General features: G+C 46.4%; 47 non-coding genes and 3 pseudogenes across 47 annotated transcripts; all 50 read left to right on the forward strand.

Moving 5' to 3' along the window:
• The first annotated feature begins 459 nt into the window (after window positions 1-459).
• LOC125595322 lies at window positions 460-581 on the forward strand. The gene has a single exon (XR_007330169.1). It is a non-coding gene; the product is annotated as a 5S ribosomal RNA (ribosomal RNA).
• A 1,427-nt stretch (window positions 582-2,008) lies between these two features.
• LOC125595325 lies at window positions 2,009-2,127 on the forward strand (annotated as a pseudogene).
• Window positions 2,128-2,511: 384 nt separating this feature from the next.
• Window positions 2,512-2,629, forward strand: LOC125595319. The gene has a single exon (XR_007330166.1). It is a non-coding gene; the product is annotated as a 5S ribosomal RNA (ribosomal RNA).
• Window positions 2,630-3,010: 381 nt separating this feature from the next.
• On the forward strand, window positions 3,011-3,129 carry LOC125595311. The gene has a single exon (XR_007330158.1). It is a non-coding gene; the product is annotated as a 5S ribosomal RNA (ribosomal RNA).
• Window positions 3,130-3,512: 383 nt separating this feature from the next.
• LOC125595307 lies at window positions 3,513-3,630 on the forward strand. Its single transcript, XR_007330153.1, has one exon. It is a non-coding gene; the product is annotated as a 5S ribosomal RNA (ribosomal RNA).
• A 380-nt stretch (window positions 3,631-4,010) lies between these two features.
• LOC125595321 lies at window positions 4,011-4,129 on the forward strand. Its single transcript, XR_007330168.1, has one exon. It is a non-coding gene; the product is annotated as a 5S ribosomal RNA (ribosomal RNA).
• Window positions 4,130-4,510: 381 nt separating this feature from the next.
• On the forward strand, window positions 4,511-4,629 carry LOC125595276. Its single transcript, XR_007330122.1, has one exon. It is a non-coding gene; the product is annotated as a 5S ribosomal RNA (ribosomal RNA).
• Window positions 4,630-5,013: 384 nt separating this feature from the next.
• Window positions 5,014-5,132, forward strand: LOC125595280. The gene has a single exon (XR_007330126.1). It is a non-coding gene; the product is annotated as a 5S ribosomal RNA (ribosomal RNA).
• A 384-nt stretch (window positions 5,133-5,516) lies between these two features.
• Window positions 5,517-5,635, forward strand: LOC125595314. The gene has a single exon (XR_007330161.1). It is a non-coding gene; the product is annotated as a 5S ribosomal RNA (ribosomal RNA).
• Window positions 5,636-6,019: 384 nt separating this feature from the next.
• Window positions 6,020-6,138, forward strand: LOC125595316. Its single transcript, XR_007330163.1, has one exon. It is a non-coding gene; the product is annotated as a 5S ribosomal RNA (ribosomal RNA).
• Window positions 6,139-6,520: 382 nt separating this feature from the next.
• On the forward strand, window positions 6,521-6,639 carry LOC125595293. The gene has a single exon (XR_007330139.1). It is a non-coding gene; the product is annotated as a 5S ribosomal RNA (ribosomal RNA).
• A 385-nt stretch (window positions 6,640-7,024) lies between these two features.
• LOC125595281 lies at window positions 7,025-7,143 on the forward strand. The gene has a single exon (XR_007330127.1). It is a non-coding gene; the product is annotated as a 5S ribosomal RNA (ribosomal RNA).
• Window positions 7,144-7,526: 383 nt separating this feature from the next.
• Window positions 7,527-7,645, forward strand: LOC125595289. Its single transcript, XR_007330135.1, has one exon. It is a non-coding gene; the product is annotated as a 5S ribosomal RNA (ribosomal RNA).
• Window positions 7,646-8,030: 385 nt separating this feature from the next.
• On the forward strand, window positions 8,031-8,149 carry LOC125595282. Its single transcript, XR_007330128.1, has one exon. It is a non-coding gene; the product is annotated as a 5S ribosomal RNA (ribosomal RNA).
• Window positions 8,150-8,526: 377 nt separating this feature from the next.
• On the forward strand, window positions 8,527-8,645 carry LOC125595287. The gene has a single exon (XR_007330133.1). It is a non-coding gene; the product is annotated as a 5S ribosomal RNA (ribosomal RNA).
• Window positions 8,646-9,029: 384 nt separating this feature from the next.
• LOC125595283 lies at window positions 9,030-9,148 on the forward strand. Its single transcript, XR_007330129.1, has one exon. It is a non-coding gene; the product is annotated as a 5S ribosomal RNA (ribosomal RNA).
• A 381-nt stretch (window positions 9,149-9,529) lies between these two features.
• On the forward strand, window positions 9,530-9,648 carry LOC125595284. Its single transcript, XR_007330130.1, has one exon. It is a non-coding gene; the product is annotated as a 5S ribosomal RNA (ribosomal RNA).
• Window positions 9,649-10,032: 384 nt separating this feature from the next.
• LOC125595296 lies at window positions 10,033-10,151 on the forward strand. Its single transcript, XR_007330142.1, has one exon. It is a non-coding gene; the product is annotated as a 5S ribosomal RNA (ribosomal RNA).
• Window positions 10,152-10,536: 385 nt separating this feature from the next.
• LOC125595290 lies at window positions 10,537-10,655 on the forward strand. Its single transcript, XR_007330136.1, has one exon. It is a non-coding gene; the product is annotated as a 5S ribosomal RNA (ribosomal RNA).
• Window positions 10,656-11,037: 382 nt separating this feature from the next.
• Window positions 11,038-11,156, forward strand: LOC125595285. The gene has a single exon (XR_007330131.1). It is a non-coding gene; the product is annotated as a 5S ribosomal RNA (ribosomal RNA).
• A 380-nt stretch (window positions 11,157-11,536) lies between these two features.
• LOC125595294 lies at window positions 11,537-11,655 on the forward strand. Its single transcript, XR_007330140.1, has one exon. It is a non-coding gene; the product is annotated as a 5S ribosomal RNA (ribosomal RNA).
• A 384-nt stretch (window positions 11,656-12,039) lies between these two features.
• On the forward strand, window positions 12,040-12,158 carry LOC125595297. Its single transcript, XR_007330143.1, has one exon. It is a non-coding gene; the product is annotated as a 5S ribosomal RNA (ribosomal RNA).
• A 385-nt stretch (window positions 12,159-12,543) lies between these two features.
• On the forward strand, window positions 12,544-12,662 carry LOC125595304. The gene has a single exon (XR_007330150.1). It is a non-coding gene; the product is annotated as a 5S ribosomal RNA (ribosomal RNA).
• Window positions 12,663-13,046: 384 nt separating this feature from the next.
• LOC125595286 lies at window positions 13,047-13,165 on the forward strand. The gene has a single exon (XR_007330132.1). It is a non-coding gene; the product is annotated as a 5S ribosomal RNA (ribosomal RNA).
• A 377-nt stretch (window positions 13,166-13,542) lies between these two features.
• On the forward strand, window positions 13,543-13,662 carry LOC125595312. Its single transcript, XR_007330159.1, has one exon. It is a non-coding gene; the product is annotated as a 5S ribosomal RNA (ribosomal RNA).
• A 385-nt stretch (window positions 13,663-14,047) lies between these two features.
• On the forward strand, window positions 14,048-14,166 carry LOC125595317. The gene has a single exon (XR_007330164.1). It is a non-coding gene; the product is annotated as a 5S ribosomal RNA (ribosomal RNA).
• A 385-nt stretch (window positions 14,167-14,551) lies between these two features.
• On the forward strand, window positions 14,552-14,670 carry LOC125595291. Its single transcript, XR_007330137.1, has one exon. It is a non-coding gene; the product is annotated as a 5S ribosomal RNA (ribosomal RNA).
• Window positions 14,671-15,054: 384 nt separating this feature from the next.
• Window positions 15,055-15,173, forward strand: LOC125595295. Its single transcript, XR_007330141.1, has one exon. It is a non-coding gene; the product is annotated as a 5S ribosomal RNA (ribosomal RNA).
• Window positions 15,174-15,558: 385 nt separating this feature from the next.
• Window positions 15,559-15,677, forward strand: LOC125595299. Its single transcript, XR_007330145.1, has one exon. It is a non-coding gene; the product is annotated as a 5S ribosomal RNA (ribosomal RNA).
• A 381-nt stretch (window positions 15,678-16,058) lies between these two features.
• LOC125595310 lies at window positions 16,059-16,178 on the forward strand. The gene has a single exon (XR_007330156.1). It is a non-coding gene; the product is annotated as a 5S ribosomal RNA (ribosomal RNA).
• A 383-nt stretch (window positions 16,179-16,561) lies between these two features.
• Window positions 16,562-16,680, forward strand: LOC125595300. Its single transcript, XR_007330146.1, has one exon. It is a non-coding gene; the product is annotated as a 5S ribosomal RNA (ribosomal RNA).
• A 384-nt stretch (window positions 16,681-17,064) lies between these two features.
• Window positions 17,065-17,183, forward strand: LOC125595301. Its single transcript, XR_007330147.1, has one exon. It is a non-coding gene; the product is annotated as a 5S ribosomal RNA (ribosomal RNA).
• Window positions 17,184-17,563: 380 nt separating this feature from the next.
• Window positions 17,564-17,682, forward strand: LOC125595288. The gene has a single exon (XR_007330134.1). It is a non-coding gene; the product is annotated as a 5S ribosomal RNA (ribosomal RNA).
• A 379-nt stretch (window positions 17,683-18,061) lies between these two features.
• On the forward strand, window positions 18,062-18,180 carry LOC125595306. The gene has a single exon (XR_007330152.1). It is a non-coding gene; the product is annotated as a 5S ribosomal RNA (ribosomal RNA).
• A 385-nt stretch (window positions 18,181-18,565) lies between these two features.
• Window positions 18,566-18,684, forward strand: LOC125595298. Its single transcript, XR_007330144.1, has one exon. It is a non-coding gene; the product is annotated as a 5S ribosomal RNA (ribosomal RNA).
• Window positions 18,685-19,065: 381 nt separating this feature from the next.
• LOC125595302 lies at window positions 19,066-19,184 on the forward strand. The gene has a single exon (XR_007330148.1). It is a non-coding gene; the product is annotated as a 5S ribosomal RNA (ribosomal RNA).
• A 382-nt stretch (window positions 19,185-19,566) lies between these two features.
• On the forward strand, window positions 19,567-19,685 carry LOC125595278. The gene has a single exon (XR_007330124.1). It is a non-coding gene; the product is annotated as a 5S ribosomal RNA (ribosomal RNA).
• A 384-nt stretch (window positions 19,686-20,069) lies between these two features.
• On the forward strand, window positions 20,070-20,188 carry LOC125595309. Its single transcript, XR_007330155.1, has one exon. It is a non-coding gene; the product is annotated as a 5S ribosomal RNA (ribosomal RNA).
• Window positions 20,189-20,573: 385 nt separating this feature from the next.
• On the forward strand, window positions 20,574-20,692 carry LOC125595303. The gene has a single exon (XR_007330149.1). It is a non-coding gene; the product is annotated as a 5S ribosomal RNA (ribosomal RNA).
• A 385-nt stretch (window positions 20,693-21,077) lies between these two features.
• Window positions 21,078-21,196, forward strand: LOC125595292. Its single transcript, XR_007330138.1, has one exon. It is a non-coding gene; the product is annotated as a 5S ribosomal RNA (ribosomal RNA).
• A 382-nt stretch (window positions 21,197-21,578) lies between these two features.
• Window positions 21,579-21,697, forward strand: LOC125595318. The gene has a single exon (XR_007330165.1). It is a non-coding gene; the product is annotated as a 5S ribosomal RNA (ribosomal RNA).
• A 389-nt stretch (window positions 21,698-22,086) lies between these two features.
• On the forward strand, window positions 22,087-22,205 carry LOC125595305. Its single transcript, XR_007330151.1, has one exon. It is a non-coding gene; the product is annotated as a 5S ribosomal RNA (ribosomal RNA).
• A 381-nt stretch (window positions 22,206-22,586) lies between these two features.
• On the forward strand, window positions 22,587-22,705 carry LOC125595320. The gene has a single exon (XR_007330167.1). It is a non-coding gene; the product is annotated as a 5S ribosomal RNA (ribosomal RNA).
• Window positions 22,706-23,088: 383 nt separating this feature from the next.
• LOC125595277 lies at window positions 23,089-23,207 on the forward strand. The gene has a single exon (XR_007330123.1). It is a non-coding gene; the product is annotated as a 5S ribosomal RNA (ribosomal RNA).
• Window positions 23,208-23,588: 381 nt separating this feature from the next.
• On the forward strand, window positions 23,589-23,707 carry LOC125595279. Its single transcript, XR_007330125.1, has one exon. It is a non-coding gene; the product is annotated as a 5S ribosomal RNA (ribosomal RNA).
• Window positions 23,708-24,088: 381 nt separating this feature from the next.
• On the forward strand, window positions 24,089-24,207 carry LOC125595313. The gene has a single exon (XR_007330160.1). It is a non-coding gene; the product is annotated as a 5S ribosomal RNA (ribosomal RNA).
• Window positions 24,208-24,596: 389 nt separating this feature from the next.
• Window positions 24,597-24,715, forward strand: LOC125595308. The gene has a single exon (XR_007330154.1). It is a non-coding gene; the product is annotated as a 5S ribosomal RNA (ribosomal RNA).
• A 384-nt stretch (window positions 24,716-25,099) lies between these two features.
• Window positions 25,100-25,218, forward strand: LOC125595315. The gene has a single exon (XR_007330162.1). It is a non-coding gene; the product is annotated as a 5S ribosomal RNA (ribosomal RNA).
• Window positions 25,219-25,614: 396 nt separating this feature from the next.
• Window positions 25,615-25,731, forward strand: LOC125595323 (annotated as a pseudogene).
• Window positions 25,732-26,116: 385 nt separating this feature from the next.
• Window positions 26,117-26,241, forward strand: LOC125595324 (annotated as a pseudogene).
• Window positions 26,242-26,480: the final 239 nt, after the last annotated feature.

The following is a 26,480-nucleotide window of genomic DNA, read 5'->3' on the forward strand; positions in this document are numbered from 1 at the left end:
GTCCTAGTTAGTAAGCGTGCTTGGGCGGGAGTAGTACTAGGATGGGTGATCTCCCGGGAAGTCCTCGTGTTGCAACCCCTTTTTATTTTTTAATTTTATTTTTTTTTTCGCCTCAAACGAGTCTAAACTTGGAACCTCATAACTTTTGAACCGTGAGGAACAACGTCGCCCATAGCTCCATTTCGGAAAAGCCCAGAAACCATAAAGGGCGTTAAATAGGCGGGCCAATTTTTCGGCCCAAATTCAGCCGTTTTGACCCTCAAACGGGCTGCAGAAAGGTAAGGGACGTAAAAAAGGATCCCAATCGGATTTTCAGGTTGTTTTGATGCTTTCTTAACGCCATTAACCTCGATGCACTATTCCGCTGGAAAAAAATCAGTCAGAAAATCATGTGGGCCCACGGCCTTACACTTTGATTGGCCGAGACAATGATATATGGAAACGCGAGTGATGTACTAACGGTGCGATCATACCAGCACTAATGCACCGGATCCCATCAGAACTCCGCAGTTAAGCGTGCTTGGGCGGAGTAGTACTAGAGGGTATGGGTGATCTCCCGGGAAGTCCTCGTGTTGCACCCCCCTTTTTATTTTTATTTATTTTATTTTTCGGCCTAAAACGAGTCTAAACTTGGAAAACTCATAACTTTTGAATCGTGAGGAACTACGTCGCCCATAGCACCATTTTTTCGGAAAACGCCAGAAACCATAAAGGGCGGTAATAGGCGTGGCAATTTTTTTCGGGCCCAAATTCACCGTTTTGACCCTCAAACGGGCTGCAGAAAGGTAAGGGACGTAAAAAAGGATCCCATCGGATTTTCAGGTGTGTGTTTGATGCTTTCTTAACGCCATTAACCTCGATGCACTATTCCGCTGGAAAAAAAACAGTCAGAAAATCATGTGGGGCCCACGGCCTTACACTTGGATTGGCCGAGACAAAATAGATATGGAAACGCGAGTGATGTACTAACCGGTGCGATCATACCAGCACTAATGCACCGATCCCATCAGAACTCCGCAGTTAACGTGCTTGGGCGAGAGTAAGTACAAAGGATGGGTGATCTTCCCGAAGGAAGTCCTCGTGTTGCAACCCCTTTTTATTTTTTTTTTTTTATTTTTTTTTTCGGCCTCAAACGAGTCTAAAACTTGGAAACCTCATAACTTTTGAACCGTGAGGAACTACAAATCATCGCCCATAACTCCATTTCGGAAACGCCCAGAAACCATAAGGGCGGTAAATAGCTTGCCAATTTTTCGGCCCAAATTCAGCCGTTTTGACCCCTCAAACGGGCTGCAGAAAGGTAAGGACGTAAAAAAGGATCCCAATCGATTTTCGAGGTTTGTGTTTGATGCTGTTCTTAGACGCCGCCATTAACCGCGATGCACTATTCCGCTGGAAAAAAAATCAGTCAGAAATCAAGTGGTGGGCCCCACGGCCTTACACTTGGAGTGGCCGAGACAAATGATATATGGAAACGCGAGTGATGTACTAACGGGTGCGATCATACAGCACTAATGCACCGGATCCCATCAGAATCTCCCGCAGTATAAGCGTGCTTGGGCGGAGGTAGTACTAGGTGGGGTGATCTCCCGAGGAACCGTCGTGTCACTCGAATGTTGCACCCCTTTTTATTTTTTTTTATATTTTTATTTTTCGCCTAAAAACGGGTCTAAACTTGGAAACCTCATAACTTTTGAAACCGTGAGGAACTACGTCGCCCATAGCTCCATTTCGGAAAACCCAGAAACCATAAGGGGCGTGAATAGGCTTGCCAATTTTTCGGGCCCAATCAGCCGTTTTGACCTCAAACGGGCTGCAGAAAGGTAAGGGACGTAAAAAGGATCCCAATCGGATTTTCAGGTTGTTTTTGATGCTTTCTTAACGCCATTAACCTCGATGCACTATTCCGCTGGAAAAAATCAGTCAGAAAATCATGTGGGCCCCACTGGCCTTACACTGGAGTGTGGCCGAGACAAATGATATAGGGAAACGCGAGTGATGTACTAACGGGTGCGAATCATACCAGCACTAATGCACCGGAGCCCATCAGAACGCCGCAGTTAAGCGTGCTTTGGCGGGAGTAGTACTAGGATGGGTGATCCCCGGGAAGTCCTCGTGGTGCAACCCCTTTTTTTTTTTTTTTTATTTTTATTTTTTGGCCTAAACGAGTCTAAACTTGGAAACTCATAACTTTGAACCGTGAGGAACTACGTCGCCCACAGTACCATTCGGGAAACGCCCAGAAACCATAAAGGGCGTTGAATAGGCTTGCCAATTTTTTCGGGCCCCAAATTCAGCCGTTTTGACCCTCAAACGGCTGCAGAAAGGTAAGGGACGTAAAAAAGGATCCCAATCGGATTTTCAGGTTGTTTTTGATGCTTTCTTAAACGCCATTAACTCGATGCACTATTCCGCTGGAAAAAAACAGTCAGAAAATCATGTGGGCCCCACGGCCTTACACTTGGAGTGGCCGAGACAAATGATATATGGAAACGCGAGTGATGTACTAACGGGTGCGATCATACCAGCACTAATGCACCGGATCCCATCAGAACTCTGCAGTTAAGCGTGCTTGGGCGAGTAGTAACTAGGATGGGTGACCTCCCGGGAAGTCCTCGTGTTGCACCCCTTTTTTTTTTTTTTTTTTTTTTTTTTCGTCCTCAAACGAGTCTAAACTTGGAAATCTCATAACTTTTGAACCGTGAGGAACTACATCGCCCATAGCTCCATTTCGGAAAAGCCCAGAAACATAAGGGCGGTAAATAGGCTTGGCAATTTTTCGGGCCCAAATTCAGCCCGTTTTGACCTCAAACGGGCTGCAGAAAGGTAAGGACGTAAAAAAGGATCCCAATCGGATTTTCAGGTTGTTTGTTGATGCTTTCTTAACGCCATTAACCTCGATGCACTATTCCGCTGGAAAAAATCAGTCAGAAAATCATGTGGGCCCCACGGCCTTACACTTGGAGTGGCCGAGACAAATGATATATGGAAACGCGAGTGATGTACTAACGGGTGCGATCATACCAGCACTAATGCACCGGATCCCATCAGAACTCCGCAGTTAAGCGTGCTTGGGCGGGAGTAGTACTAGGATGGGTGATCTCCCGGGAAGTCCTCGTGTCAAACCCCTTTTTATTTTTTTTTTTTTTTTTTTCGGCCTAAAACGAGTCTAAACTTGGAAACCTCATAACTTTTGAACCGTGAGGAACTACGTCGCCCATAGCACCATTTCGGAAAGCCCAGAAACCATAAAAGGCGGTAAATAGGCTTGTGCAATTTTTCGGGCCCAAATTCAGCCGTTTTGACCCTCAAACGGGCTGCAGAAAGGTAAGGGACGTAAAAAAGGATCCCAATCGGATTTTCAGGTTGTTTTTGATGCTTTCTTAACGCCATTAACCTCGATGCACTATTCCGCTGGAAAAAAATCAGTCAGAAAATCATGTGGGCCCCACGGCCTTACACTTGGAGTGGCCGAGACAAATGATATATGGAAACGCGAGTGATGTACTAACGGGTGCGATCATACAGCACTAATGCACCGGATCCCATCAGAACTCCGCAGTTAAGCGTGCTTGGGCGAGAGTAGTACTAGGATGGGTGACCTCCCGGGAAGTCCTCGTGTTGCACCCCTTTTTATTTTTTTTTTATTTTATTTTTTGGCCTCAAACGAGTCTAAACTTGGAAACTCATAACTTTTGAACGTGAGGAACTACGTCGCCCATAGTACCATTTCGGAAAGCCCAGAAACCATAAAGGGCGGTGAATAGGCTTGGCAATTTTTCGGCCCAAATTCAGCCGTTTTTGACCCTCAAACGGGCTGCAGAAAGGTAAGGGACGTAAAAAAGGATCCCAATCGGATTTTCAGGTTGTTTTTGATGCTTTCTTAACGCCATTAACCTCGATGCACTATTCCGCTGGAAAAAAACAGTCAGAAAATCATGTGGGCCCCATGGCCTTACACTTGGATTGGCGAGACAAATGATATATGGAAACGCGAGTGATGTACTAACCGGTGCGATCATACCAGCACTAATGCACCGGATCCATCAGAACTCCGCAGTTAAGCGTGCTTGGGCGGGAAGTAGTACTAGGATGGGTGATCTCCCGGGAAGTCCTCGTGTTGCACCCCTTTTTATTTTTTTTTTATTTATTTTTCGGCCTCAAACGAGTCTAAACTTGGAAACCTCATAACTTTTGAACCGTGAGGAACTACGTCGCCCATACACCATTTCGGAAACGCCCAGAAACCATAAAGGGCGGTGAATAGGCTTGCCAATTTTTCGGGCCCAAATTCAGCCGTTTTGACCCTCAAACGGCTGCAGAAAGGTAAGGGACGTAAAAAAGGATCCCAATCGGATTTTCAGGTTGTTTTTGATGCTTTCTTAACGCCATTAACCTCGAGCACTATTCCGCTGGAAAAAAATCAGTCAGAAAATCATGTGGGCCCCACGGCCTTACACTTGGAGTGGCCGAGACAAATGATATATGGAAACGCGAGTGATGTACTAACGGGTGCGATCATACCAGCACTAATGCACCGGATCCCATCAGAACTCCGCAGTTAAGCGTGCTTGGGCGAGAGTAGTACTAGGATGGGTGACCTCCCGGGAAGTCCTCGTGTTGCACCCCTTTTTATTTTTTTTTATTTTTTTTTTCGGCCTAAAACGAGTCTAAACTTGGAAACCTCATAAATTTTGAACCGTGAGGAACTACGTCGCCCATAGCACCATTTCGGAAAAGCCCATAAACCATAAAGGGCGGTAAATAGGCTTGCCAATTTTTCGGGCCCAAATTTAGCGTTTTTGACACTCAAACAGGCTGCAGAAAGGTAAGGGACGTAAAAAAGGATCCCAATCGGATTTTCAGGTTGTTTTTGATGCTTTCTTAACGCCATTAACCTCGATGCACTATTCCGCTGGAAAAAAATCAGTCAGAAAATCATGTGGGCCCCACGGCCTTACACTTGGAGTGGCCGAGACAAATGATATATGGAAACGCGAGTGATGTACTAACGGGTGCGATCATACCAGCACTAATGCACCGGATCCCATCAGAACTCCGCAGTTAAGCGTGCTTGGGCGGGAGTAGTACTAGGATGGGTGATCTCCCGGGAAGTCCTCGTGTTGCACCCCATTTTTTTTTTTTTTTTTGTTTTTCGGCGGCCTCAAACGAGTCTAAACTTGGAAATCTCATAACTTTTGAACCGTGAGGAACTACGTCGCCCATAGCTCCATTTCGGAAAAGCCAGAAACCATAAAGGGAGGTAAATAGGCTTGCCAATTTTTCGGGCCCAAATTCAGCCGTTTTGACCCTCAAACGGGCTGCAGAAAGGTAAGGGACGTAAAAAAGGATCCCAATCGGATTTTCAGGTTTTTTTTGATGCTTTCTTAACGCCATTAACCTCGATGCACTATTCCGCTGGAAAAAAATCAGTCAGAAAATCATGTGGGCCCCACGGCCTTACACTTGGAGTGGCCGAGACAAATGATATATGGAAACGCGAGTGATGTACTAACGGGTGCGATCATACAAGCACTAATGCACCGGATCCCATCAGAACTCTGCAGTGAAGCGTGCTTGGGCGGGAGTAGTACTAGGATGGGTGATCTCCCGGGAAGTCCTCGTGTTGCACCCCTTTTTATTTTTTTTTTATTTTATTTTTCGGCCTCAAACGAGTCTAAACTTGGAAATCTCATAACTTTTGAACCGTGAGGAACTACGTCGCCCATAGCTCCATTTCGGAAAAGCCCAGATACCATATAGGGCAGTGAATAGGCTTGGCAATTTTTCGGCCCCAAATTCAGCCGTTTTGACCCTCAAACGGGCTGCAGAAAGGTAAGGGACGTAAAAAAGGATCCCAATCGGATTTTCAGGTTGTTTTTGATGCTTTCTTAACGCCATTAACCTCGATGCACTATTCCGCTGGAAAAAAACAGTCAGAAAATCATGTGGGCCCCATGGCCTTACACATGGATTGGCCGAGACAAATGATATATGGAAACGCGTGTGATGTACTAACCGGTAAGATCATACCAGCACTAATGCACCGGATCCCATCAGAACTCCGCAGTTAAGCGTGCTTGGGCGGGAGTAGTACTAGGATGGGTGATCTCCCGGGAAGTCCTCGTGTTGCACCCCTTTTTATTTTTTTTTTATTTTATTTTTCGGCCTCAAACGAGTCTAAACTTGGAAACCTCATAACTTTTGAACCGTGAGGAACTACATCGCCCATAACACCATTTCGGAAACGCCCAGAAACCATAAAGGGCGGTGAATAGGCTTGCCAATTTTTCGGCCCAAATTCAGCCGTTTTGACCCTCAAACGGGCTGCAGAAAGGTAAGGGACGTAAAAAAGGATCCCATCGGATTTTCAGGTTGTTTTTGATGCTTTCTTAACGCCATTAACCTCGATGCACTATTCCGCTGGAAAAAAACAGTCAGAAAATCATGTGGGCCCCACGGCCTTACACTTGGAGTGGCCGAGACAAATGATATATGGAAACGCGAGTGATGTACTAACGGGTGCGATCATACCAGCACTAATGCACCGGATCCCATCAGAACTCCGCAGTTAAGTGTGCTTGGGCGGGAGTAGTACTAGGATGGGTGATCTCCCGGGAAGTCCTCGTGTTGCACCCCTTTTTATTTTTTTTTTATTTTATTTTTCGGCCTCAAACGAGTCTAAACTTGGAAACCTCATAACTTTTGAACCGTGAGGAACTACATCGCCCATAACACCATTTCGGAAACGCCCAGAAACCATAAAGGGCGGTGAATAGGCTTGCCAATTTTTCGGGCCCAAATTCAGCCGTTTTGACCCTCAAACGGGCTGCAGAAAGGTAAGGGACGTAAAAAAGGATCCCAATCGGATTTTCAGGTTGTTTGTGATGCTTTCTTAACGCCATTAACCTCGATGCACTATTCCGCTGGAAAAAAATCAGTCAGAAAATCATGTGGGCCCCACGGCCTTACAGTTGGAGTGGCCGAGACAAATGATATATGGAAACGCGAGTGATGTACTAACGGGTGCGATCATACCAGCACTAATGCACCGGATCCCATCAGAACTCCGCAGTTAAGCGTGCTTGGGCGGGAGTAGTACTAGGATGGGTGATCTCCCGGGAAGTCCTCGTGTTGCACCCCTTTTTATTTTTTTTTATTTTATTTTTCGGCCTCAAACGAGTCTAAACTTGGAAACCTCATAACTTTTGAACCGTGAGGAACTACATCGCCCATACACCATTTCGGAAACGCCCAGAAACCATAAAGGGCGGTGAATAGGCTTGCCAATTTTTCGGCCCCAAATTCAGCCGTTTTGACCCTCAAACGGGCTGCAGAAAGGTAAGGGACGTAAAAAAGGATCCCAATCGGATTTTCAGGTTGTTTTTGATGCTTTCTTAACGCCATTAACCTCGATGCACTATTCCGCTGGAAAAAAATCAGTCAGAAAATCATGTGGGCCCCACGGCCTTACACTTGGAGTGGCCGAGACAAATGATATATGGAAACGCGAGTGATGTACTAACGGGTGCGATCATACCAGCACTAATGCACCGGATCCCATCAGAACTCCGCAGTTAAGTGTGCTTGGGCGAGAGTAGTACTAGGACGGGTGACCTCCCGGGAAGTCCTCGTGTTGCACCCCTTTTTATTTTTATTTTTATTTTTTTTTTGGCCTAAAACGAGTCTAAACTTGGAAACCTCATAACTTTTGAACCGTGAGGAACTACGTCGCCCACAGTACCATTTCGGAAACGCCCAGAAACCATAAAGGGCGGTGAATAGGCTTGGCAATTTTTCGGGCCCAAATTCAGCCGTTTTGACCCTCAAACGGGCTGCAGAAAGGTAAGGGACGTAAAAAAGGATCCCAATCGGATTTTCAGGTTGTTTTTGATGCTTTCTTAACGCCATTAACCTCGATGCACTATTCCGCTGGAAAAAAATCAGTCAGAAAATCATGTGGGCCCCACGGCCTTACACTTGGAGTGGCCGAGACAAATGATATATGGAAACGCGAGTGATGTACTAACGGGTGCGATCATACCAGCACTAATGCACCGGATCCCATCAGAACTCCGCAGTTAAGCGTGCTTGGGCGGGAGTAGTACTAGGATGGGTGATCTCCCGGGAAGTCCTCGTGTTGCACCCCTTTTTTTTTTTTTTTTTTTTCGGCCAAAACGAGTCTAAACTTGGAAACCTCATAACTTTTGAACCGTGAGGAACTACGTCGCCCATAGCACCATTTCGGAAAGGCCCAGAAACCATAAAGGGCGGTGAATAGGGGTGGCAATTTTTCGGGCCCAAATTCAGCCGTTTTGACCCTCAAACGGGCTGCAGAAAGGTAAGGGACGTAAAAAAGGATCCCAATCGGATTTTCAGGTTGTTTTTGATGCTTTCTTAACGCCATTAACCTCGATGCACTATTCCGCTGGAAAAAAATCAGTCAGAAAATCATGTGGGCCCCACGGCCTTACACTTGGAGTGGCCGAGACAAATGATATATGGAAACGCGAGTGATGTACTAACGGGTGCGATCATACCAGCACTAATGCACCGGATCCCATCAGAACTCCGCAGTTAAGCGTGCTTGGGCGAGAGTAGTACTAGGATGGGTGACCTCCCGGGAAGTCCTCGTGTTGCACCCCTTTTTATTTTTTTTTTATTTTTTTTTTCGGCCTAAAACGAGTCTAAACTTGGAAACCTCATAACTTTTGAACCGTGAGGAACTACGTCGCCCATAGCTCCATTTCGGAAAAGCCCATAAACCATAAAGGGCGGTAAATAGGCTTGCCAATTTTTCGGGCCCAAATTCAGCCGTTTTGACCCTCAAACGGGCTGCAGAAAGGTAAGGGACGTAAAAAAGGATCCCAATCGGATTTTCAGGTTGTTTTTGATGCTTTCTTAACGCCATTAACCTCGATGCACTATTCCGCTGGAAAAAAACAGTCAGAAAATCATGTGGGCCCCACGGCCTTACACTTGGAGTGGCCGAGACAAATGATATATGGAAACGCGAGTGATGTACTAACGGGTGCGATCATACCAGCACTAATGCACCGGATCCCATCAGAACTCCGCAGTTAAGCGTGCTTGGGCGGGAGTAGTACTAGGATGGGTGATCTCCCGGGAAGTCCTCGTGTTGCACCCCTTTTTTTTTTTTTTTTTTTTTTTCGGCCTCAAACGAGTCTAAACTTGGAAACCTCATAACTTTTGAACCGTGAGGAACTACGTCGCCCATAGCTCCATTTCGGAAAAGCCCAGAAACCATAAAGGGCGGTAAATAGGCTTGCCAATTTTTCGGGCCCAAATTCAGCCGTTTTGACCCTCAAACGGGCTGCAGAAAGGTAAGGGACGTAAAAAAGGATCCCAATCGGATTTTCAGGTTGTTTTTGATGCTTTCTTAACGCCATTAACCTCGATGCACTATTCCGCTGGAAAAAAAACAGTCAGAAAATCATGTGGGCCCCACGGCCTTACACTTGGAGTGGCCGAGACAAATGATATATGGAAACGCGAGTGATGTACTAACGGGTGCGATCATACCAGCACTAATGCACCGGATCCCATCAGAACTCCGCAGTTAAGCGTGCTTGGGCGGGAGTAGTACTAGGATGGGTGATCTCCCGGGAAGTCCTCGTGTTGCACCCCTTTTTATTTTTTTTTTATTTTATTTTTCGGCCTCAAACGAGTCTAAACTTGGAAATCTCATAACTTTTGAACCGTGAGGAACTACGTCGCCCATAGCTCCATTTCGGAAAAGCCCAGAAACCATATAGGGCAGTGAATAGGCTTGGCAATTTTTCGGCCCCAAATTCAGCCGTTTTGACCCTCAAACGGGCTGCAGAAAGGTAAGGGACGTAAAAAAGGATCCCAATCGGATTTTCAGGTTGTTTTTGATGCTTTCTTAACGCCATTAACCTCGATGCACTATTCCGCTGGAAAAAAACAGTCAGAAAATCATGTGGGCCCCACGGCCTTACACTTGGATTGGCCGAGACAAATGATATATGGAAACGCGAGTGATGTACTAACCGGTGCGATCATACCAGCACTAATGCACCGGATCCCATCAGAACTCCGCAGTTAAGCGTGCTTGGGCGGGAGTAGTACTAGGATGGGTGATCTCCCGGGAAGTCCTCGTGTTGCACCCCTTTTTATTTTTTTTTTATTTTATTTTTCGGCCTAAAACGAGTCTAAACTTGGAAACCTCATAACTTTTGAACCGTGAGGAACTACGTCGCCCATAGCACCATTTCGGAAACGCCCAGAAACCATAAAGGGCGGTGAATAGGCGTGCCAATTTTTCGGGCCCAAATTCAGCCGTTTTGACCCTCAAACGGGCTGCAGAAAGGTAAGGGACGTAAAAAAGGATCCCAATCGGATTTTCAGGTTGTTTTTGATGCTTTCTTAACGCCATTAACCTCGATGCACTATTCCGCTGGAAAAAAATCAGTCAGAAAATCATGTGGGCCCCACGGCCTTACACTTGGAGTGGCCGAGACAAATGATATATGGAAACGCGAGTGATGTACTAACGGGTGCGATCATACCAGCACTAATGCACCGGATCCCATCAGAACTCCGCAGTTAAGTGTGCTTGGGCGAGAGTAGTACTAGGACGGGTGACCTCCCGGGAAGTCCTCGTGTTGCACCCCTTTTTATTTTTTTTTATTTTTTTTTTGGCCTAAACGAGTCTAAACTTGGAAACCTCATAACTTTTGAACCGTGAGGAACTACGTCGCCCATAGCACCATTTCGGAAACGCCCAGAAACCATAAAGGGCGGTGAATAGGCTTGCCAATTTTTCGGGCCCAAATTCAGCCGTTTTGACCCTCAAACGGGCTGCAGAAAGGTAAGGGACGTAAAAAAGGATCCCAATCGGATTTTCAGGTTGTTTTTGATGCTTTCTTAACGCCATTAACCTCGATGCACTATTCCGCTGGAAAAAAATCAGTCAGAAAATCATGTGGGCCCCACGGCCTTACACTTGGAGTGGCCGAGACAAATGATATATGGAAACGCGAGTGATGTACTAACGGGTGCGATCATACCAGCACTAATGCACCGGATCCCATCAGAACTCCGCAGTTAAGCGTGCTTGGGCGGGAGTAGTACTAGGATGGGTGATCTCCCGGGAAGTCCTCGTGTTGCACCCCTTTTTTTTTTTTTTTTTTTTTTCGGCCTCAAACGAGTCTAAACTTGGAAATCTCATAACTTTTGAACCGTGAGGAACTACGTCGCCCATAGCACCATTTCGGAAAAGCCCAGAAACCATAAAGGGCGGTAAATAGGCTTGCCAATTTTTCGGGCCCAAATTCAGCCGTTTTGACCCTCAAACGGGCTGCAGAAAGGTAAGGGACGTAAAAAAGGATCCCAATCGGATTTTCAGGTTGTTTTTGATGCTTTCTTAACGCCATTAACCTCGATGCACTATTCCGCTGGAAAAAAATCAGTCAGAAAATCATGTGGGCCCCACGGCCTTACACTTGGAGTGGCCGAGACAAATGATATATGGAAACGCGAGTGATGTACTAACGGGTGCGATCATACCAGCACTAATGCACCGGATCCCATCAGAACTCCGCAGTGAAGCGTGCTTGGGCGGGAGTAGTACTAGGATGGGTGATCTCCCGGGAAGTCCTCGTGTTGCACCCCTTTTTATTTTTTTTTTATTTTATTTTTCGGCCTCAAACGAGTCTAAACTTGGAAACCTCATAACTTTTGAACCGTGAGGAACTACGTCGCCCATAGCACCATTTCGGAAAAGCCCAGAAACCATAAAGGGCGGTGAATAGGCGTGGCAATTTTTCGGCCCCAAATTCAGCCGTTTTGACCCTCAAACGGGCTGCAGAAAGGTAAGGGACGTAAAAAAGGATCCCAATCGGATTTTCAGGTTGTTTTTGATGCTTTCTTAACGCCATTAACCTCGATGCACTATTCCGCTGGAAAAAAACAGTCAGAAAATCATGTGGGCCCCACGGCCTTACACTTGGATTGGCCGAGACAAATGATATATGGAAACGCGAGTGATGTACTAACCGGTGCGATCATACCAGCACTAATGCACCGGATCCCATCAGAACTCCGCAGTTAAGCGTGCTTGGGCGGGAGTAGTACTAGGATGGGTGATCTCCCGGGAAGTCCTCGTGTTGCACCCCTTTTTATTTTTTTTTTATTTTATTTTTCGGCCTCAAACGAGTCTAAACTTGGAAACCTCATAACTTTTGAACCGTGAGGAACTACATCGCCCATAACACCATTTCGGAAACGCCCAGAAACCATAAAGGGCGGTGAATAGGCTTGCCAATTTTTCGGGCCCAAATTCAGCCGTTTTGACCCTCAAACGGGCTGCAGAAAGGTAAGGGACGTAAAAAAGGATCCCAATCGGATTTTCAGGTTGTTTTTGATGCTTTCTTAACGCCATTAACCTCGATGCACTATTCCGCTGGAAAAAAATCAGTCAGAAAATCATGTGGGCCCCACGGCCTTACACTTGGAGTGGCCGAGACAAATGATATATGGAAACGCGAGTGATGTACTAACGGGTGCGATCATACCAGCACTAATGCACTGGATCCCATCAGAACTCCGCAGTTAAGTGTGCTTGGGCGAGAGTAGTACTAGGACGGGTTACCTCCCGGGAAGTCCTCGTGTTGCACCCCTTTTTATTTTTATTTTTATTTTTTTTTGGCCTAAACGAGTCTAAACTTGGAAACCTCATAACTTTTGAACCGTGAGGAACTACGTCGCCCATAGCTACCATTTCGGAAACGCCCAGAAACCATAAAGGGCGGTAAATAGGCTTGCCAATTTTTCGGGCCCAAATTCAGCCGTTTTGACCCTCAAACGGGCTGCAGAAAGGTAAGGGACGTAAAAAAGGATCCCAATCGGATTTTCAGGTTGTTTTTGATGCTTTCTTAACGCCATTAACCTCGATGCACTATTCCGCTGGAAAAAAATCAGTCAGAAAATCATGTGGGCCCCACGGCCTTACACTTGGAGTGGCCGAGACAAATGATATATGGAAACGCGAGTGATGTACTAACGGGTGCGATCATACCAGCACTAATGCACCGGATCCCATCAGAACTCCGCAGTTAAGCGTGCTTGGGCGGGAGTAGTACTAGGATGGGTGATCTCCCGGGAAGTCCTCGTGTTGCACCCCATTTTTTTTTTTTTTTTTTCGGCCTCAAACGAGTCTAAACTTGGAAATCTCATAACTTTTGAACCGTGAGGAACTACGTCGCCCATAGCTCCATTTCGGAAAAGCCCAGAAACCATAAAGGGCGGTGAATAGGCTTGCCAATTTTTCGGGCCCAAATTCAGCCGTTTTGACCCTCAAACGGGCTGCAGAAAGGTAAGGGACGTAAAAAAGGATCCCAATCGGATTTTCAGGTTGTTTTTGATGCTTTCTTAACGCCATTAACCTCGATGCACTATTCCGCTGGAAAAAAATCAGTCAGAAAATCATGTGGGCCCCACGGCCTTACACTTGGAGTGGCCGAGACAAATGATATATGGAAACGCGAGTGATGTACTAACGGGTGCGATCATACCAGCACTAATGCACCGGATCCCATCAGAACTCCGCAGTTAAGCGTGCTTGGGCGGGAGTAGTACTAGGATGGGTGATCTCTCCCGGAAGTCCTCGTGTTGCACCCCTTTTTATTTTTTTTTTATTTTTATTTTTCGGCCTCAAACGAGTCTAAACTTGGAAATCTCATAACTTTTGAACCGTGAGGAACTACGTCGCCCATAGCTCCATTTCGGAAAAGCCCAGATACCATATAGGGCAGTGAATAGGCTTGGCAATTTTTCGGCCCCAAATTCAGCCGTTTTGACCCTCAAACGGGCTGCAGAAAGGTAAGGGACGTAAAAAAGGATCCCAATCGGATTTTCAGGTTGTTTTTGATGCTTTCTTAACGCCATTAACCTCGATGCACTATTCCGCTGGAAAAAAACAGTCAGAAAATCATGTGGGCCCCACGGCCTTACACTTGGATTGGCCGAGACAAATGATATATGGAAACGCGTGTGATGTACTAACCGGTAAGATCATACCAGCACTAATGCACCGGATCCCATCAGAACTCCGCAGTTAAGCGTGCTTGGGCGGGAGTAGTACTAGGATGGGTGATCTCCCGGGAAGTCCTCGTGTTGCACCCCTTTTTATTTTTTTTTTTATTTTATTTTTCGGCCTCAAACGAGTCTAAACTTGGAAACCTCATAACTTTTGAACCGTGAGGAACTACGTCGCCCATAGCACCATTTCGGAAACGCCCAGAAACCATAAAGGGCGGTGAATAGGCTTGCCAATTTTTCGGGCCCAAATTCAGCCGTTTTGACCCTCAAACGGGCTGCAGAAAGGTAAGGGACGTAAAAAAGGATCCCAATCGGATTTTCAGGTTGTTTTTGATGCTTTCTTAACGCCATTAACCTCGATGCACTATTCCGCTGGAAAAAATCAGTCAGAAAATCATGTGGGCCCCACGGCCTTACACTTGGAGTGGCCGAGACAAATGATATATGGAAACGCGAGTGATGTACTAACGGGTGCGATCATACCAGCACTAATGCACCGGATCCCATCAGAACTCCGCAGTTAAGTGTGCTTGGGCGAGAGTAGTACTAGGACGGGTGACCTCCCGGGAAGTCCTCGTGTTGCACCCCTTTTTATTTTTATTTTATTTTTTTTTTCGGCCTAAAACGAGTCTAAACTTGGAAACCTCATAACTTTTGAACCGTGAGGAACTACGTCGCCCATAGCACCATTTCGGAAACGCCCAGAAACCATAAAGGGCGGTGAATAGGCTTGCAATTTTTCGGGCCCAAATTCAGCCGTTTTGACCCTCAAACGGGCTGCAGAAAGGTAAGGGACGTAAAAAAGGATCCCAATCGGATTTTCAGGTTGTTTTTGATGCTTTCTTAACGCCATTAACCTCGATGCACTATTCCGCTGGAAAAAAATCAGTCAGAAAATCATGTGGGCCCCACGGCCTTACACTTGGAGTGGCCGAGACAAATGATATATGGAAACGCGAGTGATGTACTAACGGGTGCGATCATACCAGCACTAATGCACTGGATCCCATCAGAACTCCGCAGTTAAGTGTGCTTGGGCGAGAGTAGTACTAGGACGGGTGACCTCCCGGGAAGTCCTCGTGTTGCACCCCTTTTTATTTTTATTTTTATTTTTTTTTGGGCCTAAAACGAGTCTAAACTTGGAAACCTCATAACTTTTGAACCGTGAGGAACTACGTCGCCCACAGTACCATTTCGGAAACGCCCAGAAACCATAAAGGGCGGTGAATAGGCTTGCCAATTTTTCGGGCCCAAATTCAGCCGTTTTGACCCTCAAACGGGCTGCAGAAACGTAAGGGACGTAAAAAAGGATCCCAATCGGATTTTCAGGTTGTTTTTGATGCTTTCTTAACGCCATTAACCTCGATGCACTATTCCGCTGGAAAAAAAACAGTCAGAAAATCATGTGGGCCCCACGGCCTTACACTTGGAGTGGCCGAGACAAATGATATATGGAAACGCGAGTGATGTACTAACCGGTGCGATCATACCAGCACTAATGCACCGGATCCCATCAGAACTCCGCAGTTAAGCGTGCTTGGGCGGGAGTAGTACTAGGATGGGTGATCTCCCGGGAAGTCCTCGTGTTGCACCCCTTTTTATTTTTTTTTATTTTTTTTTCGGCCTAAAACGAGTCTAAACTTGGAAACCTCATAAATTTTGAACCGTGAGGAACTACGTCGTCCATAACACCATTTCGGAAAAGCCCAGAAACCATAAAGGGCGGTAAATAGGCTTGCCAATTTTCCTGGCCCAAATTCAGCCGTTTTGACCCTCAAACGGGCTGCAGAAAGGTAAGGGACGTAAAAAAGGATCCCAATCGGATTTTCAGGTTGTTTTTGATGCTTTCTTAACGCCATTAACCTCGATGCACTATTCCGCTGGAAAAAAACAGTCAGAAAATCATGTGGGCCCCACGGCCTTACACTTGGAGTGGCCGAGACAAATGATATATGGAAACGCGAGTGATGTACTAACGGTGCGATCATACCAGCACTAATGCACCGGATCCCATCAGAACTCCGCAGTTAAGCGTGCTTGGGCGGGAGTAGTACTAGGATGGGTGATCCTCCCGGGAAGTCCTCGTGTTGCACCCCTTTTTATTTTTTTTATTTTATTTTTCGGCCTCAAACGAGTCTAAACTTGGAAACCTCATAACTTTTGAACCGTGAGGAACTACGTCGCCCATAGCTCCATTTCGGAAAAGCCCAGATACCATATAGGGCAGTGAATAGGCTTGGCAATTTTTCGGCCCCAAATTCAGCCGTTTTGACCCTCAAACGGGCTGCAGAAAGGTAAGGGACGTAAAAAAGGATCCCAATCGGATTTTCAGGTTGTTTTTGATGCTTTCTTAACGCCATTAACCTCGATGCACTATTCCGCTGGAAAAAAAACAGTCAGAAAATCATGTGGGCCCCACGGCCTTACACTTGGAGTGGCCGAGACAAATGATATATGGAAACGCGAGTGATGTACTAACCGGTGCGATCATACCAGCACTAATGCACCGGATCCCATCAGAACTCCGCAGTTAAGCGTGCTTGGGCGGGAGTAGTACTAGGATGGGTGATCTCCCGGGAAGTCCTCGTGTTGCACCCCTTTTTATTTTTTTTATTTTTTTTTTTCGGCCTCAAACGAGTCTAAACTTGGAAACCTCATAACTTTTGAACCGTGAGGAACTACGTCGCCCATAGCTCCATTTCGGAAAAGCCCAGATACCATATAGGGCAGTGAATAGGCTTGGCAATTTTTCGGCCCCAAATTCAGCCGTTTTGACCCTCAAACGGGCTGCAGAAAGGTAAGGGACGTAAAAAAGGATCCCAATCTGATTTTCAGGTTGTTTTTGATGCTTTCTTAACGCCATTAACCTCGATGCACTATTCCGCTGGAAAAAAAACAGTCAGAAAATCATGTGGGCCCCATGGCCTTACACATGGATTGGCCGAGACAAATGATATATGGAAACGCGAGTGATGTACTAACCGGTGCGATCATACCAGCACTAATGCACCGGATCCCATCAGAACTCCGCAGTTAAGCGTGCTTGGGCGGGAGTAGTACTAGGATGGGTGATCTCCCGGGAAGTCCTCGTGTTGCACCCCTTTTTTTTTTTTTTTTTTTTTTCGGCCTCAAACGAGTCTAAACTTGGAAACCTCATAACTTTTGAACCGTGAGGAACTACGTCGCCCACAGTACCATTTCGGAAACGCCCAGAAACCATAAAGGGCGGTGAATAGGCTTGCCAATTTTTCGGGCCCAAATTCAGCCGTTTTGACCCTCAAACGGGCTGCAGAAAGGTAAGGGACGTAAAAAAGGATCCCAATCGGATTTTCAGGTTGTTTTTGATGCTTTCTTAACGCCATTAACCTCGATGCACTATTCCGCTGGAAAAAAATCAGTCAGAAAATCATGTGGGCCCCACGGCCTTACACTTGGAGTGGCCGAGACAAATGATATATGGAAACGCGAGTGATGTACTAACGGGTGCGATCATACCAGCACTAATGCACCGGATCCCATCAGAACTCCGCAGTTAAGCGTGCTTGGGCGGGAGTAGTACTAGGATGGGTGATCTCCCGGGAAGTCCTCGTGTTGCACCCTTTTTTTTTTTTTTTTTTTTTTTCGGCCTCAAACGAGTCTAAACTTGGAAATCTCATAACTTTTGAACCGTGAGGAACTACGTCGCCCATAGCTCCATTTCGGAAAAGCCCAGAAACCATAAAGGGCGGTAAATAGGCTTGCCAATTTTTCGGGCCCAAATTCAGCCGTTTTGACCCTCAAACGGGCTGCAGAAAGGTAAGGGACGTAAAAAAGGATCCCAATCGGATTTTCAGGTTGTTTTTGATGCTTTCTTAACGCCATTAACCTCGATGCACTATTCCGCTGGAAAAAATCAGTCAGAAAATCATGTGGGCCCCACGGCCTTACACTTGGAGTGGCCGAGACAAATGATATATGGAAACGCGAGTGATGTACTAACGGGTGCGATCATACCAGCACTAATGCACCGGATCCCATCAGAACTCCGTAGTTAAGCGTGCTTGGGCGAGAGTAGTACTAGGACGGGTGACCTCCCGGGAAGTCCTCGTGTTGAACCCCTTTTTATTTTTATTTTATTTTATTTTTCGGCCTAAAGCGAGTCTAAACTTGGAAACCTCATAACTTTTGAACCGTGAGGAACTACGTCGCCCATAGCACCATTTCGGAAACGCCCAGAAACCATAAAGGGCGGTGAATAGGCGTGGCAATTTTTCGGCCCCAAATGCAGCCGTTTTGACCCTCAAACGGGCTGCAGAAAGGTAAGGGACGTAAAAAAGGATCCCAATCGGATTTTCAGGTTGTTTTTGATGCTTTCTTAACGCCATTAACCTCGATGCACTATTCCGCTGGAAAAAAAACAGTCAGAAAATCATGTGGGCCCCACGGCCTTACACTTGGAGTGGCCGAGACAAATGATATATGGAAACGCGAGTGATGTACTAACGGGTGCGATCATACCAGCACTAATGCACCGGATCCCATCAGAACTCCGCAGTTAAGCGTGCTTGGGCGAGAGTAGTACTAGGATGGGTGACCTCCCGGGAAGTCCTCGTGTTGCACCCCTTTTTATTTTTTTTTTTTTTTTTTTGGCCTAAAACGAGTCTAAACTTGGAAACCTCATAACTTTTGAACCGTGAGGAACTACGTCGCCCATAGCACCATTTCGGAAACGCCCAGAAACCATAAAGGGCGGTGAATAGGCGTGGCAATTTTTCGGCCCCAAATTCAGCCGTTTTGACCCTCAAACGGGCTGCAGAAAGGTAAGGGACGTAAAAAAGGATCCCAATCGGATTTTCAGGTTGTTTTTGATGCTTTCTTAACGCCATTAACCTCGATGCACTATTCCGCTGGAAAAAAACAGCCAGAAAATCATGTGGGCCCCACGGCCTTGCACTTGGATTGGCCGAGACAAATGATATGTGGAAACGCGAGTGATGTACTAACCGGTGCGATCATACCAGCACTAATGCACCGGATCCCATCAGAACTCCGCAGTTAAGCGTGCTTGGGCGGGAGTAGTACTAGGATGGGTGATCTCCCGGGAAGTCCTCGTGTTGCACCCCTTTTTATTTTTTTTTTATTTTTTTTTTCGGCCTAAACGAGTCTAAACTTGGAAACTCATAACTTTTGAACCGTGAGGAACTACGTCGCCCATAGCACCATTTCGGAAACGCCCAGAAACCATAAAGGGCGGTGAATAGGCTTGCCAATTTTTCGGGCCCAAATTCAGCCGTTTTGACCCTCAAACGGGCTGCAGAAAGGTAAGGGACGTAAAAAGGATCCCAATCGGATTTTCAGGTTGTTTTTGATGCTTTCTTAACGCCATTAACCTCGATGCACTATTCCGCTGGAAAAAAATCAGTCAGAAAATCATGTGGGCCCCACGGCCTTACACTTGGAGTGGCCGAGACAAATGATATATGGAAACGCGAGTGATGTACTAACGGGTGCGATCATACCAGCACTAATGCACCGGATCCCATCAGAACTCCGCAGTTAAGTGTGCTTGGGCGAGAGTAGTACTTGGATGGGTGACCTCCCGGGAAGTCCTCGTGTTGCACCCCTTTTTATTTTTTTATTTTATTTTTTTCGGCCTAAAACGAGTCTAAACTTGGAAACCTCATAACTTTTGAACCGTGAGGAACTACGTCGCCCATAGCACCATTTCGGAAACCCCAGAAACCATAAAGGGCGGTGAATAGGCGTGGCAATTTTTCGGCCCCAAATTCAGCCGTTTTGACCCTCAAACGGGCTGCAGAAAGGTAAGGGACGTAAAAAAGGATCCCAATCGGATTTTCAGGTTGTTTTTGATGCTTTCTTAACGCCATTAACCTCGATGCACTATTCCGCTGGAAAAAAAAACAGTCAGAAAATCATGTGGGCCCCACGGCCTTACACTTGGAGTGGCCGAGACAAATGATATATGGAAACGCGAGTGATGTACTAACGGGTGCGATCATACCAGCACTAATGCACCGGATCCCATCAGAACTCCGCAGTTAAGCGTGCTTGGGCGAGAGTAGTACTAGGATGGGTGACCTCCCGGGAAGTCCTCGTGTTGCACCCCTTTTTATTTTTTTTTATTTTTTTTTTTTTGCCTAAAACGAGTCTAAACTTGGAAACCTCATAACTTTTGAACCGTGAGGAACTACGTCGCCCATAGCACCATTTCGGAAACGCCCAGAAACCATAAAGGGCGGTGAATAGGCGTGGCAATTTTTCGGCCCCAAATGCAGCCGTTTTGACCCTCAAACGGGCTGCAGAAAGGTAAGGGACGTAAAAAAGGATCCCAATCGGATTTTCAGGTTGTTTTTGATGCTTTCTTAACGCTATTTACCTCGATGAACTATTCCGCTAGAAAAAAAACAGTCAGAAAATCATGTGGGCCCCACGGCCTTACACTTGGAGTGGCCGAGACAAATGATATATGGAAACGCGAGTGATGTACTAACGGGTGCGATCATACCAGCACTAATGCCCCGGATCCCATCAGAACTCCGCAGTTAAGTGTGCTTGGGCGAGAGTAGTACTAGGACGGGTGACCTCCCGGGAAGTCCTCGTGTTGCACCCCTTTTTATTTTTATTTTTATTTTTTTTTTGGCCTAAAACGAGTCTAAACTTGGAAACCTCATAACTTTTGAACCGTGAGGAACTACGTCGCCCACAGTACCATTTCGGAAACGCCCAGAAACCATAAAGGGCGGTGAATAGGCGTGGCAATTTTTCGGCCCAACATTCAGCCGTTTTGACCCTCAAACGGGCTGCAGAAAGGTAAGGGACGTAAAAAAGGATCCCAATCGGATTTTCAGGTTGTTTTTGATGCTTTCTTAACGCCATTAACCTCGATGCACTATTCCGCTGGAAAAAAAACAGTCAGAAAATCATGTGGGCCCCACGGCCTTACACTTGGAGTGGCCGAGACAAATGATATATGGAAACGCGAGTGATGTACTAACGGGTGCGATCATACCAGCACTAATGCACCGGATCCCATCAGAACTCCGCAGTTAAGTGTGCTTGGGCGAGAGTAGTACTAGGACGGGTGACCTCCCGGGAAGTCCTCGTGTTGCACCCCTTTTTATTTTTATTTTATTTTTTTTTGGCCTAAAACGAGTCTAAACTTGGAAACCTCATAACTTTTGAACCGTGAGGAACTACGTCGCCCACAGTACCATTTCGGAAACGCCCAGAAACCATAAAGGGCGGTGAATAGGCGTGGCAATTTTTCGGCCCCAAATTCAGCCGTTTTGACCCTCAAACGGGCTGCAGAAAGGTAAGGGACGTAAAAAAGGATCCCAATCGGATTTTCAGGTTGTTTTTGATGCTTTCTTAACGCCATTAACCTCGATGCACTATTCCGCTGGAAAAAAACAGTCAGAAAATCATGTGGGCCCCACGGCCTTACACTTGGAGTGGCCGAAACAAATGATATACGGAAACGCGAGTGATGTACTAACGGTGGCGATCATACCAGCACTAATGCACCGGATCCCATCAGAACTCCGCAGTTAAGCGTGCTTGGGCGAGAGTAGTACTAGGACGGGTGACCTCCCTGGAAGTCCTCGTGTTGAACCCCTTTTTTTTTATTTTATTTTTTTTTTATTTTTTGGCCTAAAACGAGTCTAAACTTGGAAACCTCATAACTTTTGAACCGTGAGGAACTACGTCGCCCATAGCACCATTTCGGAAACGCCCAGAAACCATAAAGGGCGGTGAATAGGCGTGGCAATTTTTCGGCCCCAAATTCAGCCGTTTTGACCTTCAAACGGGCTGTAGAAAGGTAAGGGACGTAAAAAAGGATCCCCATCGGATTTTCAGGTTGTTTTTGATGCTGTCTTAACGCCATTAACCTCGATGCACTATTCCGCTGGAAAAAAAGCAGTCAGAAAATCATGTGGGCCCCACGGCCTTACACTTGGAGTGGCCGAAACAAATGATATACGGAAACGCGAGTGATGTACTAACGGTGGCGATCATACCAGCACTAATGCACCGGATCCCATCAGAACTCCGCAGTTAAGCGTGCTTGGGCGGGAGTAGTACTAGGATGGGTGATCTCCCGGGAAGTCCTCGTGTTGCACCCCTTTTTATTTTTTTTATTTTATTTTTCGGCCTCAAACGAGTCTAAACTTGGAAACCTCATAACTTTTGAACCGTGAGGAACTACGTCGCCCATAGCACCATTTCGGAAAAGCCCAGAAACCATAAAGGGCGGTGAATAGGCTTGCCAATTTTTCGGGCCCAATTCAGCCGTTTTGACCCTCAAACGGGCTGCAGAAAGGTAAGGGACGTAAAAAAGGATCCCAATCGGATTTTCAGGTTGTTTTTGATGCTTTCTTAACGCCATTAACCTCGATGCACTATTCCGCTGGAAAAAATCAGTCAGAAAATCATGTGGGCCCCACGGCCTTACACTTGGAGTGGCCGAGACAAATGATATATGGAAACGCGAGTGATGTACTAACGGGTGCGATCATACCAGCACTAATGCACCGGATCCCATCAGAACTCCGCAGTTAAGCGTGCTTGGGCGAGAGTAGTACTAGGATGGGTGACCTCCCGGGAAGTCCTCGTGTTGCACCCCTTTTTATTTTTATTTTATTTTATTTTCGGCCTAAACGAGTCTAAACTTGGAAACCTCATAACTTTTGAACCGTGAGGAACTACGTCGCCCATAGCACCATTTCGGAAACGCCCAGAAACCATAAAGGGCGGTGAATAGGCGTGGCAATTTTTCGGCCCCAAATTCAGCCGTTTTGACCCTCAAACGGGCTGCAGAAAGGTAAGGGACGTAAAAAAGGATCCCAATCGGATTTTCAGGTTGTTTTTGATGCTTTCTTAACGCCATTAACCTCGATGCACTATTCCGCTGGAAAAAAAACAGTCAGAAAATCATGTGGGCCCCACGGCCTTACACTTGGAGTGGCCGAGACAAATGATATATGGAAACGCGAGTGATGTACTAACGGGTGCGATCATACCAGCACTAATGCACCGGATCCCATCAGAACTCCGCAGTTAAGCGTGCTTGGGCGAGAGTAGTACTAGGATGGGTGACCTCCCGGGAAGTCCTCGTGTTGCACCCCTTTTTATTTTTTTTTTATTTTTTTTTGGCCTAAAACGAGTCTAAACTTGGAAACCTCATAACTTTTGAACCGTGAGGAACTACGTCGCCCACAGTACCATTTCGGAAACGCCCAGAAACCATAAAGGGCGGTGAATAGGCATGCCAATTTTTCGGCCCCAAATTCAGCCGTTTTGACCCTCAAACGGGCTGCAGAAAGGTAAGGGACGTAAAAAAGGATCCCAATCGGATTTTCAGGTTGTTTTTGATGCTTTCTTAACGCCATTAACCTCGATGCACTATTCCGCTGAAAAAAACAGTCAGAAAATCATGTGGGCCCCACGGCCTTACACTTGGATTGGCCGAGACAAATGATATATGGAAACGCGAGTGATGTACTAACGGGTGCGATCATACCAGCACTAATGCACCGGATCCCATCAGAACTCCGCAGTTAAGCGTGCTTGGGCGAGAGTAGTACTAGGACGGGTGACCTCCCGGGAAGTCCTCGTGTTGCACCCCTTTTTATTTTTATTTTTATTTTTTTTTTGGCCTAAAACGAGTCTAAACTTGGAAACCTCATAACTTTTGAACCGTGAGGAACTACGTCGCCCACAGTACCATTTCGGAAACGCCCAGAAACCATAAAGGGCGGTGAATAGGCTTGGCAATTTTTCGGCCCCAATTCAGCCGTTTTGACCCTCAAACGGGCTGCAGAAGGTAAGGGACGTAAAAAAGGATCCCAATCGGATTTTCAGGTTGTTTTGATGCTTTCTTAACGCCATTAACCTCGATGCACTATTCCGCTGGAAAAAAAACAGTCAGAAAATCATGTGGGCCCCACGGCCTTACACTTGGAGTGGCCGAAACAAATGATATACTGAAACGCGAGTGATGTACTAACGGTGCGATCATACCAGCACTAATGCACCGGATCCCATCAGAACTCCGTAGTTAAGCGTGCTTGGGCGAGAGTAGTACTAGGACGGGTGACCTCCCGGGAAGTCCTCGTGTTGAACCCCTTTTTATTTTTTTTATTTTATTTTTTTTTTCGGCCTAAAGCGAGTCTAAACTTGGAAACCTCATAACTTTTGAACCGTGAGGAACTACGTCGCGCCCATAGCACCATTTCGGAAACGCCCCAGAAACCATAAAGGGCGGTGAATAGGCGTGGCAATTTTCGCCCCAAATCAGCCGTTTTGACCCTCAAACGGGCTGCAGAAAGGTAAGGGACGTAAAAAAGGATCCCAATCGGATTTTCAGGTTGTTTTTGATGCTTTCTTAACGCCATTAACCTCGATGCACTATTCCGCTGGAAAAAAAAACAGTCAGAAAATCATGTGGGCCCCACGGCCTTACACTTGGATTGGCCGAGACAAATGATATATGGAAACGCGAGTGATGTACTAACCGGTGCGATCATACCAGCCTTAATGCACCGGATCCCATCAGAACTCCGCAGTTAAGCGTGCTTGGGCGAGAGTAGTACTAGGATGGGTGACCTCCCGGGAAGTCCTCGTGTTGCACCCCTTTTTTTATTTTTTTTTATTTTTTTTTTCGGCTAAAACGAGTCTAAACTTGGAAACCTCATAACTTTTGAACCGTGAGGAACTACGTCGCCCATAGCACCATTTCGGAAACGCCCAAAACCATAAGGGCGGTGAATAGGCGTGGCAATTTTTCGGGCCCAAATTCAGCCGTTTTGACCCTCAAACGGGCTGCAGAAAGTTAAGGGACGTAAAAAAGGATCCCAATCGGATTTTCAGGTTGTTTTTGATGCTTTCTTAACGCCATTAACCTCGATGCACTATTCCGCTGGAAAAAAAAACAGTCAGAAAATCATGTGGGCCCCACGGCCTTACACTTGGAGTGGCCGAGACAAATGATATATGGAAACGCGAGTGATGTACTAACGGGTGCGATCATACCAGCACTAATGCACCGGATCCCATCAGAACTCCGTAGTTAAGCGTGCTTGGGCGAGAGCAGTACTAGGACGGGTGACCTCCCTGGAAGTCCTCGTGTTGAACCCCTTTTTATTTATTTATTTTTTTTTTTTTTGGCCTAAAGCGAGTCTAAACTTGGAAACCTCATAACTTTTGAACCGTGAGGAACTACGTCGCCCACAGTACCATTTCGGAAACGCCCAGAAACCATAAAGGCGGTGAATAGGCGTGGCAATTTTCGGCCCCAAATTCAGCAGCCGTTTTGACCCTCAAACGGGCTGTAGAAAGAAAGGTAAGGGACGGACGTAAAAAAGGATCCCAATCGGATTTTCAGGTGTTTTTGATGCTCTTCTTAACGCCATTAACCTCGATGCACTATTCCGCTGGAAAAAAAACAGTCAGAAAATCATGTGGGCCCCACGGCCTTACACTTGGATTGGCCGAAACAAATGATATATGGGAAACGCGAGTGATGTACTAAACGGTGGCGATCATACCAGCACTAATGCACCGGATCCCATCAGAACTCCGTAGTTAAGCGTGCTTGGGCGAGTAGTACTAGGACGGGTGACCTCCCTGAAAGTCCTCGTGTTGAACCCCTTTTTATTTTATTTTATTTTATTTTTCGGCCTAAACGAGTCTAAACTTGGAAACCTCATAACTTTTGAACCGTGAGGAACTACGTCGCCCATAGCACCATTTCGGAAACGCCCAGAAACCATAAAGGGCGGTGAATAGGCTGGGCAATTTTTCGGCCCCAAATTCAGCCGTTTTGACCCTCAAACGGGCTGCAGAAAGTAAGGGACGTAAAAAAGGATCCCAAATCGGATTTTAGGTTGTTTTTGATGCTTTCTTAACGCTATTATATCCTCGATGCACTATTCCGCTGGAAAAAAAAAACAGTCAGAAAATATGTGGGCCCCACGGCCTTACACTTGGATTGGCCGAGACAAATGATATATGGAAACGCGAGTGATGTACTAACCGGTGCGATCATACCAGCACTAATGCACCAGATCCCATCAGAACTCCGCAGTTAAGTGCTTGGTGGGTTTGGGCGGGAGTAGTACTAGGATGGTGATCTCTCGGGAAGTCCTCGTGTTGCACCCCTTTTTTTTTTTTTTTTTATTTTTTTTAATTTTTTTTTTTTTTTTCGCCCCAAAACGAGTCTAAACTTGGAAATCCCTCCATAACTTTTTTGAACCGGAGGAACACGGTCGCCCCATAGCACATTTCGGAAAAGCCCCAGAAACCGGAAAGGAGTTATAGGCGTTGCCAATTTTTTTTCCGGCCCAAATTCAGCCGTTTTGACCCTCAAACGGCTGCAGAAAGGTAAGGGGCGTAAAAAA

Source organism: Brassica napus, unplaced genomic scaffold (genome assembly GCF_020379485.1).
Source record: "Brassica napus cultivar Da-Ae unplaced genomic scaffold, Da-Ae ScsIHWf_1037;HRSCAF=1453, whole genome shotgun sequence".
Classification (NCBI taxonomy): Eukaryota; Viridiplantae; Streptophyta; class Magnoliopsida; order Brassicales; family Brassicaceae; genus Brassica; species Brassica napus.